This window comes from Rhodnius prolixus, unplaced genomic scaffold (assembly GCF_049639745.1).
Source record: "Rhodnius prolixus isolate KJV_2025 unplaced genomic scaffold, Rpr scaffold_6, whole genome shotgun sequence".
Lineage (NCBI taxonomy): Eukaryota > Metazoa > Arthropoda > Insecta > Hemiptera > Reduviidae > Rhodnius > Rhodnius prolixus.
In genome coordinates, this window is record NW_027411634.1 from 13,899,592 (window position 1) to 13,921,978 (window position 22,387).

General features: G+C 33.6%; 1 protein-coding gene and 1 long non-coding RNA gene across 5 annotated transcripts in view; one reads left to right on the forward strand and one right to left on the reverse strand.

Moving 5' to 3' along the window:
* LOC141460066 (uncharacterized) overlaps window positions 1-3,560 on the reverse strand; it is a 39,057-nt gene extending 35,497 nt beyond the window's left edge. Inside the window, exon 1 of the long non-coding RNA XR_012461709.1 lies at window positions 2,972-3,560. This is a non-coding gene — a long non-coding RNA (uncharacterized lncRNA). The remainder of the gene's footprint in view (window positions 1-2,971) is intronic.
* Window positions 1-22,387, forward strand: part of LOC141460065 (cholecystokinin receptor-like) — a 202,046-nt gene that overhangs the window by 81,492 nt on the left and 98,167 nt on the right. The window contains exons 1-2 of one of the 4 annotated variants that reach the window (XM_074139709.1): window positions 13,027-13,230; window positions 18,157-18,284. The exons of 2 other annotated variants lie outside the window; for them this stretch is intronic. The gene's annotated coding sequence lies outside the window, so the exon portion shown is untranslated. Of the gene's footprint in view, window positions 1-13,026; window positions 13,231-18,156; window positions 18,285-22,387 lie in introns of those variants that run through there. One more of the 4 variants, XM_074139705.1, reaches the window with a different exon arrangement.

Sequence of the window (22,387 nt, forward strand, 5' to 3'; positions counted from 1 at the left end):
CAAATACCTTGGATTCATTCTCTCGATTGTTCTTTTTGAATTATACTGAAATATGGAGCTTTGTTTTTCCTTGGAGTTGGTAGGCCTAAGAAAATGCGAGTATTTGAAGGAATTAATGTCTACGGTTCTTTGTCTTTAGAGAGTAAAAAAGGATTCTAGTGGGATACAGCTAAGGAAGGTTTATCGTATAAAGAGCTTCTATGTGATTTAATGAATTTATCCTGAGAAGGATTATGTGGGTTTTCCCTTAATGTGTACATTAAAAATGCAATAAGGAATTTAGCTTGGGGGCCAGCCCAAAGTGAAATTAATTAAGAAGTGAACATTAATGTTATCTTTGGAGGGGATGGTTAGCCGGGATTACAATTAATTGTTATTCGTCTGCAAGAAGGGAAACTATATGCTCTCCCTACAGCGCCTGTATAGCTACCCTTAAAGAAAAACAACATCAGCAACCAAACCTAAAATGAAAATCCAGCCACTGTTTTGTGCCAGCTAAGAATAACAGGTGGTAATAACTAATAAGATATTATAAAACCATATGTGGAAAACAAACAAAGCTACTAATACCATCACGCTGTTACTACCATAGAACTTAATCTTCATACCCTGTAATCCGTGATAAGATAGACCACAAACTCAACTGAAGCGATCAAAAAAGGGCTTCATTTTATCTAAGGTTTAGGGAGAAAACACAATGCCAAGTGAAACAACCAATATTCGGAGTATTATGGTCGTGTCAACCTGGTAAATCCCAATTTTGCAAAATAAAACACCAAGATAACGAAAAATTAGATGTTTAATATGAAAAATATCTAGGAAATAGGAAAAATTCTCCTTTTATTATTAATTATTGTGCCGTTCAGTGCACAAATAGATTAACTGCACTTTTTAAAAATTTCTTAAATTTAATCGTCAAAGCACTTGGTTCAGTCCAATAGCTTTTTATATTTATAATAAATTTCCCAAAATAATAAAGACTAACCACCATTTTAAACGACAAAATTGTTTCGGCCATTGAATAATAAATAATCTATTTCAGAAGCCATTTTGTTTAACTCCTTGCTTTAATGTAAATCTTTGTAATAATAATTCAACTCAAATTCAGTAGCAGGTGCTAAAAGATAACGGTAAATTTACTTGAATATACGTATATAGGATGCATTTACAAGATTTGATTTATTATATATTCAAACCAAACCATAATATTGAAACAATGAATCGGTCACCAAAAATAATGAACATTAATTGAATAAATATTATAAACGGAATTTTAAAAAAACAATGGTAAACAGTACTACTGATGTGGCTCAGGCCTTTGATCGGGTCTAGCACTCGGGCTTACTGCACAAAGTCAAAAATCATCTTCCTTTCCACCTGCTATCTGATCTTAAAATCTTACTTCACCGATCGGTACTGCCGTGTTCGTCAAGGGCAGGCCCTCCCGTCCTTTATACCCATAAAAGCTGGAGTCCCTCAAGGAAGCATACTGGGCCCTTTCCTTTTTCTAATATACACTGCTGACTTACCTCTTTCCCAAAATACAATAGTTTCAACATTCGCCGACGATACCGCTACACTTTCATCTCACTCCGATCCGGTGCAAGCCAATCAGAATATTCAAACTCACTTAAAGCTTCTCGAAACCTGGTTCCGAAAATGGAAAATAAAAATTAATGAACAAAAATCAGTGCACATTACTTTTACATTACGAAAATCTGCGAGTCCACCAGTTCAACTGAACGGTGTAACGATTCCTCCAGCTGACGTAGTACGATACTTAGGGTCTATACATTGACAAGAGACTCACCTGGAACCCAGATATTCGACTGAAACGACTAAACGTGAACAAACGCAAGCTACATAGAGTAATTGACGCAGATCCAAACTCGACTTGAATCACAAACTGACTATTTACAAGACACTGTTAAGACCGATATGGACATACGGAGCAGAAGTGTAGGGGGGCTCAAACAAACCCTCGTAATTCCAAACGCCTGCAGACACTACAGTCTAAATTCCTACAGAAAATCCTGATTGCTTCCATACCACATTTCTAACCTTACCATACACACTGACCTTCACATCCCTTTTGTAACCGATCTAATAAAGTCTCGCTACTGTAACTTTCACAGCCTCCTAGCTCTCCATCCTAATCTTCTTGTTCAACAACTCTCCTCTCCTCACCTTCTAGACAATCCTCCTCGTCGCTTGAAGCGGAAGTGGCCTAGGAACCTACTGATGTGAATGTAATATCCACTGTGAAAGAGTTCCATCAATGGGTGGTTGGTCTTACAAGACATTCATGAGAACTTAACCACTTTCATCAAATTTACTTGTTGCAACATTTGTTGCAGTTGTAAATGTACTAATAAAGTGAAAAAAAAGTACATTATTTCATCGCATTTCTTCACTTTTTGTGTTTTTAAGTATGTAGTTAATCGAGTAGTACAACGGCTCAATTATCTGTAGCATTTTTTTTGTATTTTCAGTTAGTTCTTTATTACCTCAGTATGGCATTTTTTAAAGTGAGTTGCAGATTGTAAAAATTACATAAACATGTAATACACGTAATTGGTGAATGAGAATTAAATGCATGAATGATGTTTGTGTCTAGTAAAAATGCATAGTTTTTTTTTGCGAATTGCTGAAAAACGACAGTTTGAGCATAGTTTTCAAATTTGCTTTAAAAAAAAGAAGAAAAAAGAAGGGATTATTACTGTTTAGCGAGTTTTAACTCTGTTTCTCGTTATAGACTACACTGTCTATCACCAGACAGTGAGCTGTAAGCTCCTAGTTAGAGAAAATCTACAAGCCATCAGCTGGATTCGAACCCAGTAATCTCCGCATTCGAATCCAGTATTAGCTAATTCCCTCCCTTAACTTCGTTTTATTTATTATACTTATTTTCTAAGGTTGTCCGTTGCACTTGGAATGCAGACTGCACCAAAAAATAAAAATAAAAACTTACCATTTTACTTGCAACGAAATGTTGAATAGATCTACCAAGATGAAAGTAGCATGCTCTTATACAGGATGGAGTAATTGTTTCAAACGAGCTGTACGCTGGTTGTTTGCAGTTATTAATTATATATTATTAATAATTAAATTTAAACACTTATATAAGCACAGCTGCTTTACTCACACACTATGTCGTAATTATCAGATGACAAAAGTTAAACATGTCTACCAACTTCTAAACTCGCTGAACAATATGTTAGTTCAGCTAAAGTACAACTTTATGCCGTATTTGTTCTTTTCCCAGTTAAAAACATCAATAAAATTTAATATATTTCATGCAAATATCCGACGATATTATTTTACGTATAAATTAATCTAAAATGGGCTTCATCCTCATAGGTCATTCAAATCTATATTATATTTATTTAATCCATTTTTTGCCTGCCCTATTTTCAATTTTAAATGTAAATACATATAAAGAGCAAGTGCACGTAGCCATATTGTGTAATATACTCCATTATCAAAAGTTTATATCGATTAATTTCCTAATCCAATTAATTGCTTTTTAAAACTACCATTACTACCCTAACGTACGTTAAATGCAAATCTACCGCCTCAGCAATAGTAACTTAAAAATTCTTCATAGTTGCTACAAAAAATGTATATACTAATTTACAGAAAAAGTTTTGCATTGGATATATTGCAGGAACTTAAAATGTTCAAAAGAGTAAAGTTTTGAACTAGAGTTTAGTACAATTTATTGTAGTAAGATAAATTATTCTGTAATTTAATTAATAAGTTTTAAAAAGTTGCACATCTGATTTCTGATTTCATGTTATTTAAAATGGGAACTTTTATTTTATTAAATAATTACAGACATCTGTCTCTAAACTTGTTAATTATGTAGGCCAGATGATAAAAATGGTACTTCTGAAAACAGATAAATCATTTTTATTTAATTCAATCATTATTTTTACAAAGTGGGTCAAAAATTAGTATTTATACAATCAGTTCTTTTATTATGCCTGCAGAATTCTTGTTTGTGGTATAACACTTTTTATACACTGAATTGGAGGAAATCAACAATTAAGTTCAACTTGTATCAAGTTAACAACGCAAAAAAACAAAAAACAAAATGGTGCACAATTAACTCAAAAATAAAGACCATATATTTTGCAACTCTTTACCTCCTTGGCACAAATTCCACCAGGTTTATTGTCTCTTGAGATGTGATTTCTGGTCATGATTTTTTTGTTTTTTCTAAAATTTAGTTATGAACACTTGTCTGGAAGAAAATTTCAATTTTTGAATTTTCCGTTCCAAATAAGACTATAAAATTTTCAATGGTGTTTACATCCGGAGACACCGGTATTTCCTTCATTATCCCAAATTTACGAGCACTTTTGCTTAACTTATAACGGAGTATGTCCACGTACCTTTCAAGGTTAAGGAGTTTCTACTATTACCGCAGCGATCAATACAGGACCCAAAAATATTTGAATTTGCTTTCATCTAAGAAGGTTATATTTTTTCCAAAAATCCAATTAAATTCATAACAACAATCCGCATTACATTTTCTGATACAATTCTTCTTTGCATACAATAAATTATAATTTCTGCAACCAATTCAATTTACTCAATTAAATTAAGCTGTGTAATGCCCAACTTTACCTCACTAGTGGGGAAAAATTCCCATTAGTGTCACTTTCCTCACTAGTGAGTGGAAAAACTTTATTGTGCTTCCTTGATATAAGAAGTTTTGTTATTAAATATTTTCTGTAAAACTTTAATAAGCTTATTTAACGTATCTAAATAATTAAAAAACGAATATTAAAAAATAAAATAAAAATTGAAAGGAATATAGAAATAAAAATAATACTTTAATAAATGATTAGATATTTTTAATTATAACAGTTAAAAAGGTTATAGTGTTACCTTATAGAAATTTAAAATGGATTCTAGTGATTCCTGCTTAGTTTTTTTTTTAGTTAATAACCCTAATGGTTGCAGAAAAAAATATAATATTTAACTCGAGTGTAAAGTATTTTCCTCACACTCGGCAATTTGCACTTGCACTCGCCTCGCTTCGCTCGCTCGTGCGTGCAAACCCTGCCTCGCGTGAGGAAAAGTACTACTTTCCACACTTTTTAAATAAATAACTATTTCTGCTTTATTGAATAATTTTCTATGTATATTAAATAAATAAAAAATGAGAGTATTAAATTCATTGTTATTTTCTTCAGTTTCATTGCTTAACAAGTTGTTACTCTACAAACAAAAATTAAGTAGATAATATTAGAAAACTTACTGTAAGAATACTTTTTTGACCCACTACCCGTAATTGCTTACAAGATATATTTAATAAATTTATATTCTCATAACAATTTAATCAGTTTTTGTGAAATTTACTGACAAAATCATAACACATTTAGTAATTATTAAAAAATTTAAGTTGTCCACATATTTTGTACGAAGATACAATGCCATTTAATTGGGTTGGTGAACTTAACAAGTTTCTCTGTGTAAATGGAGCCGAAGATGTTTGGATGAATCAAAACTTAGGAGTTAATTATAAAAAATAGAAACAGTTCTGTAGAAAACTAAAAAATCATTTAATAAAGTATGGACATTCAAAAAGTCATGAATTCTAATTTTAATTTAACTTATATTATAGAATTGTAAGCAGATTAGGATTGTTGGAGATATACTTAGAATTCAACGTACAGTGACTCCCATTAATATTGGGGCACCTATTACAAAATGATTTAAAAGGAAAATGAAAACAACATACAAAAGTTTGGGATTTTTTTTTTTTTAAATTACATTAGCAACATCTGTGGAAATTATATATAAGTATAAATCGATGAAATTCCAAACTGTTAGGTAGCACTTTTTGAAAAAGTGTAAAATAAAGCTCTCAAAAATATTGGGACACCAGAAGTGCTAGTGTTTAAACGTTCAATATTAAAATCTCATACTATTTAATATTTGGTTGGTAATAATTTAATAATTGCTTTATGACTTAAAACAGCCCTCAAACGATCAGGCATGGATGAAACAAGTTTTTGGTTAATTCAGGTGGTGTTCTTTTCCCATTCTTCCAGGAAACATCGTTTTAATTCATTTTTGTTAGATATTATTCGTTTTTCTTAAAGCACTGGCTAAATATTGCCATAAATGTTCTATGGGATTAAGATCTGGTGACTGCGGAGAGGTTTGGAATACTTTTGGGCAATTGTATAACAGTCACTGACGTATCACCCAAGCCGTAGGTTTGGGGTCGTTATCTTGGTAGAATTTAGAAGACCCTAAAATACCAAATGTTTGGGCACTTTTTTCAAATTATATTTTAATATATTACTATAAACCATTTTGTGGATCATTCCATCAATAAACACTAATTCTCCAAATCCTGATGCGGACATCCAGCCCCAAACCAGAACTGACCCACCTCCACCCGGAGGTGCAGCTTTAAAACCCTTTAAAGTTGGCTGTAAATTCTTCTTTTCGAGTTCAGCATTCGCTTTCCTCCAGACCATAACCCTTCCATCTGACTGAAAAACATTAAATTTTGATTCATCTCTAGAGTATATCATTCCAAAAGTCACTATTTCCATTAAAACATTTTTCGGCAAATTTCACTCTCTTAACACGATTTATCTTACTGACAAAAGGATTCTTCCAGGCTACTCTACCATGATAGTCGAGTTTTCTTAGCACTCTCCGAACAGTTTCTGCTCCTTTTTTGCTCTCTGAACATGTCAAAAATTTCACATAGAAGTTTTGGAGCACTAAGTCGGTGATCTTTTTTAATTCTTTTAATATATAACGCTGCTCAGAGAGCAGTTGAGGACGGCCTTTTTGTGGGGTTGAAACAATTCTTTTTTCTTTTTGGTAACGCTGAATGATGTTCCACGCAGTAGATGTTTTAGGTCCGATCAGTTTTTCTGTCTCTCTAACACTTTTTATTGTCTTTGTGCAAAGAAATTATAATATTTCTTTGTTCAATCGTTGTATTTGTATTTTTGCGCGACATGTTACACCTGGCTTGATTTATATAAACTAATTTAATTGTTATTTTCATATTGAATATATGCTTAAGGTAAATATTTACAAATTGTATAAATATTCGGGCAAAACCTTGGACAAACTATAAATTATAATAGTGTCCCAATATTTATGAGAGGTAGAATTTGCACTTATTATAATATATATTTTTTTTAATCTACCAAAACATTTTTATGTAATTATTTAAATAGTTTTTATTTAATTAATAGTAATTATAAAATGAAATGAATTTATAAAAATTTGAATAAATGGGTGCCACTTTTAATTTTCGTCAATTTTTAACTTCTGTATGTACTGTCCCAATATTAATGGGAGTCACTGTACACATTAATAAAATAAGGTTATGTTATGAGTATTAGCTCAGATGCGTCTAGCAAGTAACAAAATCCCTAAGATTAGCATTAATAATAATGATACTTTTAAATTTAATAGCGAAGAACTTCGTAATTTATGTGATCAGAATAAGATAAATGATATACATTTTATACTGGAGTGCCCTGTATTTTCAATGTTTAGAACTTATTATATCAATAAATATTTATCTGTGAACAATAACAAATTTGAAAATATTGAACTGTCTCTTGAAATAGAAGATGATCGAAAAATTAACTATGTTTTTTCTTGCAAATATCACAAACTAAAAACATTTATTTAAATTTTGTTAAGCAAACTCATTGTTATAACTTTGTTTATAAGCAATAAAAATACCTTCATACATATTTTGTACGAAGGAACTTCTTCAGTAGCGATTACATCCGCACAAAAGAACAATTTTTTTTTTTAATCATTATTTAGTTACAATCAACGCATTTTGCTTTGTAAGCAACAATGGTAACAATAAATAACATTCACACATATAAGAGTGGAGAAGTTACCCAACGGCAACACTCCAAAAACCGGTTAGGTTTTTCAAAAGTTAGGGTAATTTAAAATATGAAAAATAAATTTCAGTTTACTGTCAAAATTACCTTATTTTTTTTAAAATGAAGAGGTCCAAACTGGGCACCATCAACGGATAGGCAAGCCAAAACTGTGGACTCCCACGCTTTGCTTGTAGCAGCACTTATGGTGGCAAAGTCAAGATCTAGGCAGGCTAGAGTTATTCGACGTTCAGCTTGTTTTTTCTACAAACGTTTGGTGTGGAGTTTTAGGAAATCAACCAATCGGCCCATACTTCTACAGAGAGAACATAACTGGTGCAAGGTATCTAACTTTTTTTAAAAGACATTTTGCCAGTTCTGCTTGAAGATGTTCATCTACAACGCCGGCTAGATATGTATTTTCAATAAGATGGTTGCCCGGCACATAATGCGAGAGTTGTTCGAGGTTATCTGGACAGAAATTTCCATGAAAAGTGCTTAGGGACTCATTGTCCCATCCAATGGCCACCTCGATCTCTGGACTTAACCCAAATGGACTATTTTTTGTGGGGATACCTAAAAAATAAAGTGTACAATATCCTTAATCCCGTGGCTTCAGTCGATGATCTGAAACATCGAATAACTCTAGCCTGCCTAGATCTTGATTTCGCCACCATAAGAGCTGCTACAAGCAAACCGTGGGAGTCCAGAGTTTTGGCTGCCTATCCGTTAATTGTGCCCAGTGTGAACAGATACTTTAAAAAAAATAACGTAATTTTAACAGTAAACTGAAATTTGTTTTTCATATTTTAAATTACCATAACTTTTAAAAAACCTAACCGATTTCAAAAAAATGTTTTTTGTTTTTTTTAGGAGCTCAAATACTATAAGAATATGCAACAAAAAATATAACGTTCCATTTGAAAAAACAAAGTTGGATGCTGCATCTCGAGATACAGGGGTTAAAAAAAATGGGTCAATTACAAAAAAATAAACTAGACTAAAAATGATTAAATACGTGTTTTTTATTTTTTCGAAATTTCCCGCCGTTAAAAAAAAAAGTGGGTGGAGCATATAACTCTGGTCACCCTGTATAACTCTTTTGTTGTTCAGAGTGAGTTTTGATCTGTTGTCGAATAGTCTTTTCAGTTGTCGGATAACAAATTTAAATTATTTTTCCTTTAATGTTTATATGTTCAATGAGGTTAGCGTAGTTGTTGAATTAATTAGAGAATTAATGCAACAAGAAAAAGTTATTTTTATAACATAATGGATATAAATAAGTAAATACTTATATTGTGGCATTTTCAGTCCCCAAAACAAAACATGGGAAAATATAAAGAGATCAACAAACAATAGATATATTCCTATGGGGTTTTACAACCTGAATTTTTATTGCTGTGTGCACTCACCATAAAACAAGATGAGGATAATATAACCTAGAATAGTCGCTTTATAATATTCTCTACCAAGAGAGAGACAGATCGTCTAGACTGTTATCTAACATTTTCAGAAATCAGAGGGACTCTTTGGTATAAAACACTGTGAGACATAACCACAGACTAACCGCTTTTAAACTTCCTGTCGCCATTAGCTTTTCTACTTTTACTTACAAAAAGGAGATACATTTGCTAGTCCTTTTCTTCCTAAATTTTCTCCCTTGGATAGATTATTTCATCGTTTGGATGTTGTGGCTTTTGAAGCGGATAGTTATGTTGAATACAAAATGTCAGCCAACTTCTCTAATTCATCTCAATCCAAAACATATACGAGGGTCGTTTGAAAAGTCCGTGCAAAGTCAGAGAGATAGCACCACTGGCGCGTATCGAGGTTATGTTTAGTTAGTAGCATCTCTTGGAAGAACACACACCAAGTTTCAGCCAGATCGGTCTATTTCTTTGTGTTTGGCATTCGTTTGAATCGAGGAAGTCGAGTGATTTTCAAAAAATGGACGAAAAAGAATTTCGTGTGTTGATTAAACACTACTTTATGTAAGGCAAAACGCCTCAGGAGACTAAAGAGAAGCTTGACAAACATTATGGTGACTCTGCACCTTCGATTAGAACAGTTTATAAGTGGTTTCAAAATTTTCGGAGTGGCCATATGGGCACAAGTGACGCTGAACGTTCTGGACGCCCTGTTGAGGTTACTACTCCAGAAATCATTGATAAAATCCATGATATGGTGATGGATGACAGAAGAGTGAAGGTGTGTGAGATTGCTAGTGCTGTGGGCATCTCGAATGAACGGGTACATAATATTTTGCATCAACATTTGGACATGACAAAGCTATCCGCAAGATGGGTGCCGCGATTGCTCACGCTTGACCAAAAACGAAATCGTGTGAAGTGTTGCAAGGACGGTTTGCAGCTGTTCCAGAAGAATCCGCAGGACTTTAAGCGTCGTTTCGTCACTGTGGATAAAACATGGATACATCATTACACTCCTGAGACCAAAGAACAATCTAAACAATGGGTTACCAAGGGGGAATCTGCGCCAAAAAAGGCGAAGACGTTCCTTCGGCCGGAAAGATTATGACGACTGTCTTTTGGGATTCGCAAGGAATAATCCTCATCGACTATCTGGAAAAGGGTAAAACTATTACAGGTGCATATTATTATTCATCGTTATTGGACCGTTTGAAAACCGAGCTGCAAGAAAAACGCCCACGATTGGCCCACAAAAAAGTCCTTTTCCATCACGACAACGCACCAGCTCACACCTCAGCAGTTGTGGTCGCAAAATTAATGGAAATAGGGTTCCAACTCGTTTCACATCCCCCCTATTCTCCAGACTTGGCTCCCTCGGACTACTATTTGTTCCCCAATATGAAGAAATGGCTGGCGGGAAAAAGATTTTATTCAAACGAGGAGGTGATTGCAGAAACGAATGGCTATTTTTCAGACTTGGACAAATCCTATTATTCGGAAGGGATCAACAAACTAGAGCAGCGTTGGACGTAGTGTATAAGCCTAAAAGGAGACTATGTTGAAAAATAAAAAAGGTTTACCCCAAAAAATTAAGTAGTTTTTATTTTTGCACGGACTTTTCAAACGACCCTCGTACCTCTTAGAAGGTTGAATACCTCATTTCTTTTGCGAAGAATTCTCTACTTTTTCTAATTGTATTTCAGGCAGAAATTTCAACAGCTTCTGTTTACAGACTGGTACCAAAAGCAGTCCATTCTTTTTGATACATTTGTTGAACTTTGGATTGTCTCTGTAATGTCAAATTCACCTACTTTACATCTTGCTATTTGAAAGAGTGAACATTTCTTTTTCGTCAATATATTCCTAACTTTAAGGACGCCTAGAGTTGAGGTGTATTGTCAGTCTTTCGGCAGAAAACTTTTATCTTAATTCTATAGACGAATATTGACTGAAAATGTAAATTCTGCCTAATTCTGAACTTTTGGACTGGCGACTATTGTTAGCGCTTCCTCTTGGAAGCAAGCATCTCTACACCCTTACACCATTTAAAGAAAAACTTGCAACTCCCTTCACCATAGACTTCTCTTGTCTGTCTTTAAAGAACTTCTATATCTGTCACTTCCAGGGAAATACTTCATCTTCCTTCTACTTTTATAATACCAATATAACATTTGATATTCTATTTTGAAAATGGATTATATTTTGTTGAGGTGTAAGAAATTTTCAAATAGTTATGAGGCAAAGAAGAGAATTGCAATTTTGTTTCTGCTTTAGTACAAAAATATCGTTTTAGTAAAATCTTAGCATCCAAGGTTTAGTTTGTAATTTGCTTTCTAATAATTTAAATAGGCTTCTGTAAATTTAATTTTTACAATCTTCTTAATAAGTGATTCTTTGTGAGAACCGTTTAAAAATGTATAAGTTCATCAGCTTTTTACACTTAAAAAACCTACAGAATACCTTAAACTCAGTGTAGCCAATTGTTTTTAGTATTTCTCATAAAGAGCTATTTATAATTACATTCAACTATATTTTTAGCAAGACATGCACACGATATGGAAATGTACTACTTTGACCCCAACAAAACCAGTACTCACAATACTTAGCATACCTGAGAATTATCTCAAAAAGCAAGTAACGAAAATTCGTCTCTTGGTTGGCCTACATCACAACTTGTAATAGCAGCTTTACACATTTTGACAACCTGTTAATCTATATCAGCGTTTCCCAACCTGTAGTGGTACGCGAATTGCTGGTTGGTAGTACACAAAAAATAATCAATAATGGCGCACATAAATGTTTTTTCCTATAATTCATAAAAATTATTTTAATTAATAATATTATACAGTAAATTTATTAATATATACAGTAATAAGGTTAGTCTGTCTCAAGATATTTGAGAAAATATAATAGCACATTTCACAGGATTAAAATTGTCTTTCATGGAGTATTTTCCAAAACCTGAAAACACAAATGTTAATTACATTTCAAACCCCTTCTAGGATTAGAATTGCTCATTAGAATGTTTAAATCACAAACCTAATATTTCTATAATAAAACAGGGAACATTTGCACTTAATTGATTTAAATAAAGTAAATAACATTATGAAAATAATGGTTAATGTGCAAATAAGACCACAAAAACAATAAATAAATAAATAACATTACGATTAATATATTTTGGTATTCACAAAATTTATTACAAAATGTTGGTCAACAATATTTAGATAAATAATTTATTTTCAAGTTATAAGAATTCTTTCTGAAATATGACCCTTATGTTATTAAATTTAAAATCAATAATGTAATTTATACAATCAAACCCAAAGATCATGGGTTTAATGTGTGTAAAAGTTCCATCAGAGGGGGCTGCCGACAACGCCACACAGCCTGAAGGTTAGGTTATAGTCTAGGAAGGTTTAGCGTCATTTTAGAGTGTTTACGTTACAGTTTTTCATAGTGTTTAACGACGGTGAAATATAACTAGTAATTTAATTATTCTTTACAGGTATTTTATTGTTTTAATTATTTATGTATTAATGTTTTGTATTAATTTATTTATAAAATTATATTATTTACAGAATAATAAAATCTGTTTTTGAAATCCGTCTTACAAATTAAATTACTAATTATATTTCACCGTCGTTAAACACTATGAAAAACTGTAACGTAAACACTCTAAAATGACGCTAAACCTTCCTAGACTATAACCTAACCTTCAGGCTGTGTGGCGTTGTCGGCAGCCCCCTCTGATGACACTTTTACATCTCGTGTAATAAGAACGAGCCGGAAACATTAATTGTTTATCAGCTGCCAAGTCTATGCAAGTTTTAGATTCCTACTCCATATAAACAAATATAATAATCCTAAAGAAGAACTTTGTAAATTAATTAATAATTTTGAAGAGAAAGGTATGTACGCAATTTTTAATTATTTAAAAAAAGTTTTGAAACTAAGATCTATACTTTACAACGTTTATAAAGTGCAAATGAACTTAAACTCCTTTGTAACAGATACATCATATATGTATATCTTTATACAAATAATAACCTCAGCTGTTGATGCGCAAAAAAAAAAAAAAAAAATAACACTCGGAATAACAAATTCCACGAAATACAATATTTTTACGAAGTGGTACAATTTAGCATGATGTACTACCAAGTGGTACGCATGTCAAAAAAGATTGGGAAACGCTGATTTATATAATTCATTTAAATCTAGAACTTAGCATCTTCTGAAGTTCTGTAAATCGACAAATATTGTATCGTAGCGGTTCACTTTATGCTACCAACTTTCATGTATAGTTTTCTGACATAAGATTGCAGACTGTTGTAAGATTACAGACAATGAAATGATTACATTATATCGTTAATTTAATAATATTTGAGATCTGAAGTGTGACAATTCTCCTGTGCTAAATGGAAGCGCTAATGTAGTGCATGATTAGTCTCATGGCTGTCTCTAACCGTCAGCTGATATTCAGTTGAATTCATTTCAACCGAGCGATTCCTGACATTCTACCTAATAACCTTTCTGAAGGTATCTTTATTGTACTATAACTTTAGGCTTATTGTGGCAATATAGCGGTGTACAAAGAGAATCATTAGATGATAAAATATTAATGTTATGAATGAAGGTACATTTATAAGGAAAAATTGGCACTTGTACAACAATTAATGGCAAAATGTTAAGAAAAATAATAATTAGAGATCTTGATTAAGATTAGTTGTTGAATATTCTGATTTTCAGGCTTCAAATCTATTAATCAGATCCTATATAATACTAATACATTTATGTTAATCTTGAAGACCGACACGTGTTGACTTATTACTTATTTTCTGAGTTTCATTGATGTAAAAAAAGATATTTGGCTCATGGGTTACATGTTAAGATCGAGACTCCGTTTCAGGTGATCCTCAGATCGAGGAATGAATGGAGGGTAAACTGGACAGTACAGTGCCAGAAGGGAGCCATGTGTTTTACGGATGGCTCCAAGATGGCCTGCGGGACCGGAGCTGGAGTGTATGGGGCTAAACCTAAGGTACTCATTGAGAGTCCTCTTGGGAGATACGCCACTATCTTTCAGGCCGAGGTTTTTGCTATTAAAGCTTGGGCTGGGGAAAATCTGCAAATGGATATTAGAAATAGGGAGATTTGCATTTTTTCGGTCAAGCGGCACTGAAGGCCCTCTCTTCTTTCAGAATTACCTCTTCCCTGATGTGGGAATGTAAAAAGGCCCTAGATCAACTGGCTCGGCACAAGAAAGTCCGATCCAAGAGCGGTGCCGTGGGGATAGGGTCCCGCCCTGTCATTTTAAATCTTAAAAAAAAATATCTACATGTTAAGATATGTTTTGGAACTGCATAAATTGATTTTTAAATAAACAAAATAATAGTAATAAATATGCGAATACTGGCAACTGGTTCTTAACGCGATAGTTGTATAAAAAAGATTTTTGAGATGCGTTTACTTATCTGACAGTAGCGAAGATCGTCAGCTATAAATTAGTAGAAATAACTAGGAATTAGTTAATTAGAAATAAGAGCAGATGATTGGTTACTGTGTAAATTATAGAAACCGTACACTTTTAACTTCACAATTCTGACTATATTTTCATCATTACATTAACCGCCCTGGACCTAGTTTTGTAGTTTAGATAATAACCGGTCATTAAAGAATCAGTGTTATCGTTTTGTTTAGGGATTAGAGATGAAATCGATTTTTCTTTTCCGATTTCAGGGCGCCATTTTTGTACAGAGAGTTACCTTCTACTGTTTACCTTTTTTTTTTTTGCAATTGGATAGCTTCTATTGCTTCTTGGAAGAGGAGGTTACGATGAGGATACAATGTGAACAGTCGATCGATCTTGATGGAACATTTCACAGCCCTTTTACAAATCACTTTTCTAAGCTCTAAGCTGCAACATTGTTGTAAAAAGTACTAGAACCATGAATAGGTCGTTCTTTTCCTTAAAAAAAACCTCCCCTTTACAAATGCGCAAGTTAGTTTGGCGATATGTTCTTTGGTTTCAAATTATCAAAGACCTCATATCGCAACTTATCGATAGTCGCTTGATGGCAGCACGCCAAGTTAGCCAACACTGTAGTAAATCTGTACTACAAAAATCTTCTTTATTGTTTCACGCAGAATACTGTTTATTGTTTCCTTAGTAAATCTTAATTTGATCTCATTACATCTTATTACAAACCACTTCCACGTTTTCAAGATGCTACATTTATTCAGCAAAAGAGTGCCTGCTCCGGAGGAGACGCCCTCCTGAATGAAGGATTATACAGTCTTTATCTAGCACGGTCCCAAATTAGTTGGAGAGATTGGATTTAGAGGACGGAAAATGATAACTTCAATTTGACCTTTACTTTGTCACCTTTTAACAACAAATGTTTTAAATATTATTACCCAAAACCCATCGACCAAAACTTTACCCCTTAGATATTTTCAAATTACTCACTGAAATACGAGGTGTGTTCAAAAAGTAACGGGAATTTTCGTTTTTTGAAAAAAATATTTATTTATTCATCTACATTAATATTGTCGCCTTCAAAGTAGTCCCCTTCGCATACAATACACTTGTGCCAGCGCTTTTTCCAATCCTCGAAACACTTCTGAAACTCGATCTTTGTAATAGCTTTCAGCTCTTTCAGCGATTCGCTTTTAATGTCATCTATGCTTGTAAAACAACGGCCTTTTAATGTTCTCTTTATGTTTGGAAATAGAAAAAAGTCACATGGAGCCATGTCTGGCGAATATGGAGGCTGGGGCATCGTTAAAGTTTTGTTTTTGGCCAAAAATTCACGAACAAGCAATGAAGTGTGAGCAGGTGCATTATCGTGTTGCAAAATCCATGAATTGTTTTGCCACAAATCCGGGCGTTTTTTTCGGATTGCTTCACGCAAACGGCGTTGAACTTGTAGGTAGTACTCCTTATTGATTGTTTGACCTTGTGGCAAGAATTCATGATGCACTATGCCATTAAAATCGAAGAACACAGTGAGCATAACCTTCACATTCGACCGCACTTGTCGAGCCTTTTTCGGTCTTGGCGATCCAGAATGCCTCCACTGGGACGATTGAGCCTTAGTTTCGACATCATATCCGTAAACCCATGTTTCGTCACCTGTTATAACACGTTTCAGTAGATCCGCATCGTTGTCGACTTCATTGAGTGACTCTTGAGCAACTTCCATTCTCCGCTGTTTTTGTTCGAAATTCAACAATTTTGGAACAAATTTTGCTGCCACACGTTTCATACCCAAAACATCAGAAAAAATTTCATGGCATGAGCCAATTGATATGGCAACATCATCAGCGACTTCTCTGATTGTGATTCGGCGATCGTTCATAACCATTTCTTTCACTTTTTTCACGTTTTCATCGGTTGTTGATGTGCTTGGACGTCCAGGTCGTTCGTCATCTTCAACGTTTTCGCGGCCATCTTGGAAACGCTTATACCACTCGTAAATCCTTGTTTTACTCATAAGCAGACTCACCATATGCCTTTATTAACATTTCACACACTTTATTACACTTTATTTCATTTTTTACGCAAAATTTAATACAAATTCTTTGATCCATTTTTTTTAACAAACAAAAATCGCCAAGCTCGAAAAACACGTCTAACCTTAACGGCTGCCACTTAAGAAGTAAACAATGAATATTACTGAAAATTTTATCGTACTTCAGGGGCATGTGTACCAACATAATAAAAAAAAATTTACAATCAGACTCTCCAAACCCGCAAAATTTAAAAATTCCCGTTACTTTTTGAACACACCTCGTATTCATTGATGGTAAGCTTAAACCTGTAAGGATATTAAAGTAAATAAAACCAAACTAATCAAGCACGAAGTAGGTGGAAATAGAATCTCCTCTTTCAAACCATAGGAAAAACTTAGTTTAGTAGAAAATTAGCGTAATTTATAGTTTAAACACTCAAACTCAATCGCTAAAGTTTACTTTACAAAATGTTTACTTGAACAAATCAATAGAATTTAATACTAGTTTGTTTATTCAGAGATATTAATAATATTTAAGAGAAAGCAATTGTTTTTAATAAGTATATAATGTCTAAATATTATTTTTTTCTAAATCGTATAAAGATTTTAAACGTGATGACAAAAAATTTTATGTGCCACCCATATAAAAGCAGAAGCCAACCTTAATAGGTTATAACTTTTAATCGTTAAGATTATTATTAATATTATTGATTTAATTTGTCTACCACGCATGTTCTTCTTATTTCTGACCCATCATTAGAGTATGATCTATAAGTAGTTGTAAGGTTTGACTCCCACATACAAGCCTTCAGCATACACTACTCTTGCCGGGATCGAAATTTACATTCGTAGACACATACACTTTTCCAGTTTGGAGGCGGTAATAGTTGAGTACTAGATTGCATAGAGACCACCCAAGAAAATAGAAGTCACTTATTCGGATCTTTCCAGCAGTCGCTGGGACAGGTTCCATATTGAACAAACACTGCAAAACACACTGCAGTTTTATTAAACAAAAAAAAAAAAACAATACCAAATAACTCTTACAGAAATATGAAATAACAATTAACGTGATTATTGCCCCCCACGATTGTTAACTGTACTCAGATTAAAGAGTACGCGCACACTGGCTTAATTGCTTTATCTTTGACCACAGTTTTCAAACAGTGAGTCGCTTTGACTCTAATGGCTGCCAATAAAGATGCTCGCGCTTCCTAGCGACTATTCCACATACTCATTTTCTCTTTTTTTTCTAATCTTCAATTTTATTATACTTTTGTAACGCGAAGTTGTAGCTAAAAAGAATATTTGTTCATGTTTAAGGAACCTCAAAACATGCTGCCTGGAGAAAGCTAAATTTTGTAGATCTAATGTGAAATACCTGTCTTACCAGTTTTAAAGGAAGTGTGAAATATGAATATATTCCATTCTTTAAATAACGTATTTATGAGGTAACCTATTTTAATTAAATAAATTGATAGTTTAATAACTAAATAAATATTTTTGTTTCTTTAATAAAAAGAAATACCATCACCTTTTATTTTGTTTCAATAACCAATTATTCCTCCAATTCGATCCACCTGGGTCATTTTAATGGTTGTTATCATCAAAAAACAATTCAATTATCTGAAAGTACATTTAATATAGCTGTTTAGAATAGATTAGGCCTACGCCACTGTGACCCCTATGGATCTATTGTGGCTCCCCTCACTTTAAAGCTCACCCTCCAGACCCGTCCGTTTAATCAGACTCTTAATTCTGGAGAGTGACTCCTAGGTAAAGCTGTCGGGCCTTGGTTTTTCCTCCCCGGAGAAGTAACATCCTTAGCTAGACAAGCCCCTCACACTGACACAACACTTGCAATGCAGTTTCCTCTTCTTCCTGGCAGAACCTACAAAGGCTGTCATCTAGCCAGGCCCATGCAATGCATGTGTTTTCTGAGCCTGCAGTGGGCCAGTTAATAAGCCTACAATTATCCATATAGCACCACGGCCTTGACTGATTAATTCTGCAGTCAGCCTCGGCGAATAGCCTCTGATGAACTCCTTCGCCTGTCTCTGTCCAGTGATGTGGAGCCACCACTCCTGAGACCTACTCTGCAGCCACAAATTAATGGCCGCAGTCTTAAAAAACTTCGAAACCCCAAAAAAGGGGTCCGGGCCAACGAAGTGTCCCGCAGAGCCTTCCCGGGCCAATAAATCTGCCGCTTCATTTCCCTTATGTCCTGAATGACCATGCCCCCATACCAGAATTTATTACCAGTTATTTTGGGTCACTAATTTCCTTCAGGGCACCCAGACAGTCCTAAACCAGCCTTGGTAGGAACTAATTGCCCGTAGAGCAGCCTGACTATCCGAGAAAATTACGACATTAGAATTAATAATTCCTCGTCCTTTAATCTCGGTAGCACGGAACCTAATTGCAGCTAGCTCAGCCTGAAAAACTGTAGCTAGTTTCCCTAGGCTAACCGATAAGCTACATTTCGGCTTCATCCTGTACACTACCGCTCCCACACCCTTCTCCATCTTGGAGCCATCCGTGTACCACATCGAATCTCCCAACACTGGGGGGGTCCACGTCTCCAAGCCTCCCGGTCTCCAATATAGACTTTGAAAGGCTTGTCGAAGTTATATTTGGGAGTCATAAAATCCGAAGGCAGGCCCAGAATAGGGTCCGCCTCCAGCTCCTCGTATAACTCTTGATACGCTCCTCCATGCCTAACGGTAATAGGAGCTTGTCCTTTCATAAGCCTAGTGACAACGGCCCTTACAACGCCTTGAAACATAGCTGCCTAAAAGCATATTCAATTATATGAAAAATTAATCCAAAACAATGAAAGATTATTCCCAATTTCAATAATTATTTTTTTATTTTTTTTTTTGCCAAACATGCAAACCCAGAGACTGTTTCAGTACCAAAACAGTCATGCCAATCTTTGATGTTGAAAATGTAATACATATTTTAATCATTAATAACTCCTAAGTCTAGTTCATAGATCGAAAGCTTGGCAAAAAAATATTAAATAAAAATTTATGAATAAAATTAGCAATAATCTTTCTTCCTTTCGCATTAATGAATCAATCACTAAAAACGATGAACAATATTCTACAAAAAATGATCAATAACTTGCTAATGAAAATAGAAAGAAAAAGAAGTAGCTCCAAAAGTATAAATATTTGATATTTGCCAACCAAGTTAGTTTAATGAAATGTTTTATTCTTTGATGTAAGGCTTTACGCCAACTATATTTGTGCTTGAGGCCAAGTTTTAATAAAAAAAATTCCAAGCTATATAGAACTTGTGTTTCTTGCTATGATTATTTTTATTCTGTACACACACAAAAATAGTCAGAACCATGTACAAGATTTCGTGCCATTAGTTCTTAAATGAACAGTAGGCTCATTAAAATGCTCATTAGATTGAAAAAAAAAAAGAATCTTACCTATTATTAATTTATAATTTATTATAAATGAATTTATAATTAATAATATGATAATACAGGGAAGTGATGAGCCAATAGTTAGTTTGTTGGATTCCACTCGTGTTGGGTTACAAATCTTGCTGCTGGTCCTTACATTTTTCTCTTCCTAGTTGCTTCTTAGAGCTCACTGATCGGCAAATGGACAGGATTGTCTGGAACAAGAGAACACTATCTGGTAGCTAGCAGTGCACTGAAAAAGCTCCGGGCGCCAATGAACTCGAGATTTTAACGTTGCTTAAATAATAAAAAAATAATAATTACTGTTCATTATTTTTGGTGACTGAATCATAGTTTCAATAGGATAAAAAAATTAATGCCAGTTTCAGTCATTATAAACTTTATTATGCCGAACTTTCGACCTAGAGACTAGGTCATCTTCAGGGCTGTGGAACATATTTACAGTATGGTAACAATAATTATATTACAATGAATATGTATAATGTAAAGAAAAATTTACAAAAATATTTACCTAATTTACAATATACTGTTTTACATCATTAAGAGGGTTGATATGTCTTCTGTCTTGTTTGTTTATGGACTGAGTGTGGATCGATCTGTGTGTGATTGTGTTTGGTTGTAAGGGAGTCAGTGTTGCCAATTCCCTTACAATTTCTTACAAACAAACACAATCATATTGGAAGGCGACAATAAGGCAAAATGAGAAACTAATATTGAACTTCCAATAGTTTTGTGGCGGCAATGCTACAGGTTTATAACCTGACATAAACCTTTATTTAGTTACTGTTACAGTTTTCCCGCTTGAGCACCGAACGTTCAGTAGTTGATTACTTGTGTTTTTTTACTAAGTTAATGTATTTTTTGTGTTTTCAAATAAATAAACCATTTTTTGGGGGGTACTCTGGTAACTCCTAATAATTGTGCTTCACCTTCTTAATCAAAATATTGAGTGGTAGCTCCAACTGGATAAATACCACCAAAGTTTCGATTTGGGATTTCTTTTTTCACTCTCAATTTGAATTATGGCAATAAATTTCTTCATTGCTTTATTTTAATCAGTAACACCTATTATTTCATCAAGATCACTGTAAAAAGGTAATAAAAAACAGAAGTAGGGCCCAGTGTACTTGCGCAGCTCTAAAAAACATAGCTCAGGAATTACATTAGCTTTTCCTCATTCATGTTGTTTACGGTTGAAAAAATATTGAAGTAGATTGAATCTATATCAGGCCAATTAAATGTGTGCTTTATGACTGAACAACGGCGCAATCACAACACCTTTTTATAGGAAAAAGAGAAGGTAAAAATCTGAGTAATGATTTAATTAACTAGAACGAGTTGCTGGTTCATTAGGGAAAGTAAATGAAATTTCATTCCCTTTATAAACTATGAAACCAATTCAAATATTAACTCTACAACTATTTGAACAACGTAAATAGTTAAGGTTGCTGTTACCAAACTGGAGAAATTATTTAAGCTCATCAGTAAAATTTCTAACACTGTGATTGAGAATTCTATCATCTAGTCCAGAGAACTATTTTTAATGAAAAAACATATTTCGTCGAATTGGCTTTTAATACAGCAAATGCATAGTTTTTAATTTAATATATTTATAACCTAGAAACATTATAGAATCAGCAAGTTATATTTAAAATTACTGAATTATTTTTTCTTTTCTTTTACTATTATATGTGGAAGTCTAGCAATTTATAAAGTCGATGCTTGAAAAGTGTAAATATGAAAGTGTGTCCGAATAAAACTTTTCTAAAAATGCATTTACTAAATATCGTAGGAGTCCAAATCAAATGGTATAATTATAAGAGATTCCTGTGTTTATTTATTAATAAATTGCCATTTAAAAAAAAAAAATGGTCGCAACTAAATTTAGTTATCATTCGGCCTACAGAAGGTGGATTACCGTTTGAAAAATGTCTTTATTGCCTAATTTTAAGCCGTGGATTTAAGGCAAGAGAGAAAATAGACCTTCTTTTATCAGTGCTTTTACCCTCAAAATGTACGCATTAGCAAAGCTTCTTTTATACTAAATCCCAGTTCGATCAGTGGATATGAAATCTGGGTACTAATCTCCAGTAGGGATAGGATGCTACTAGACAC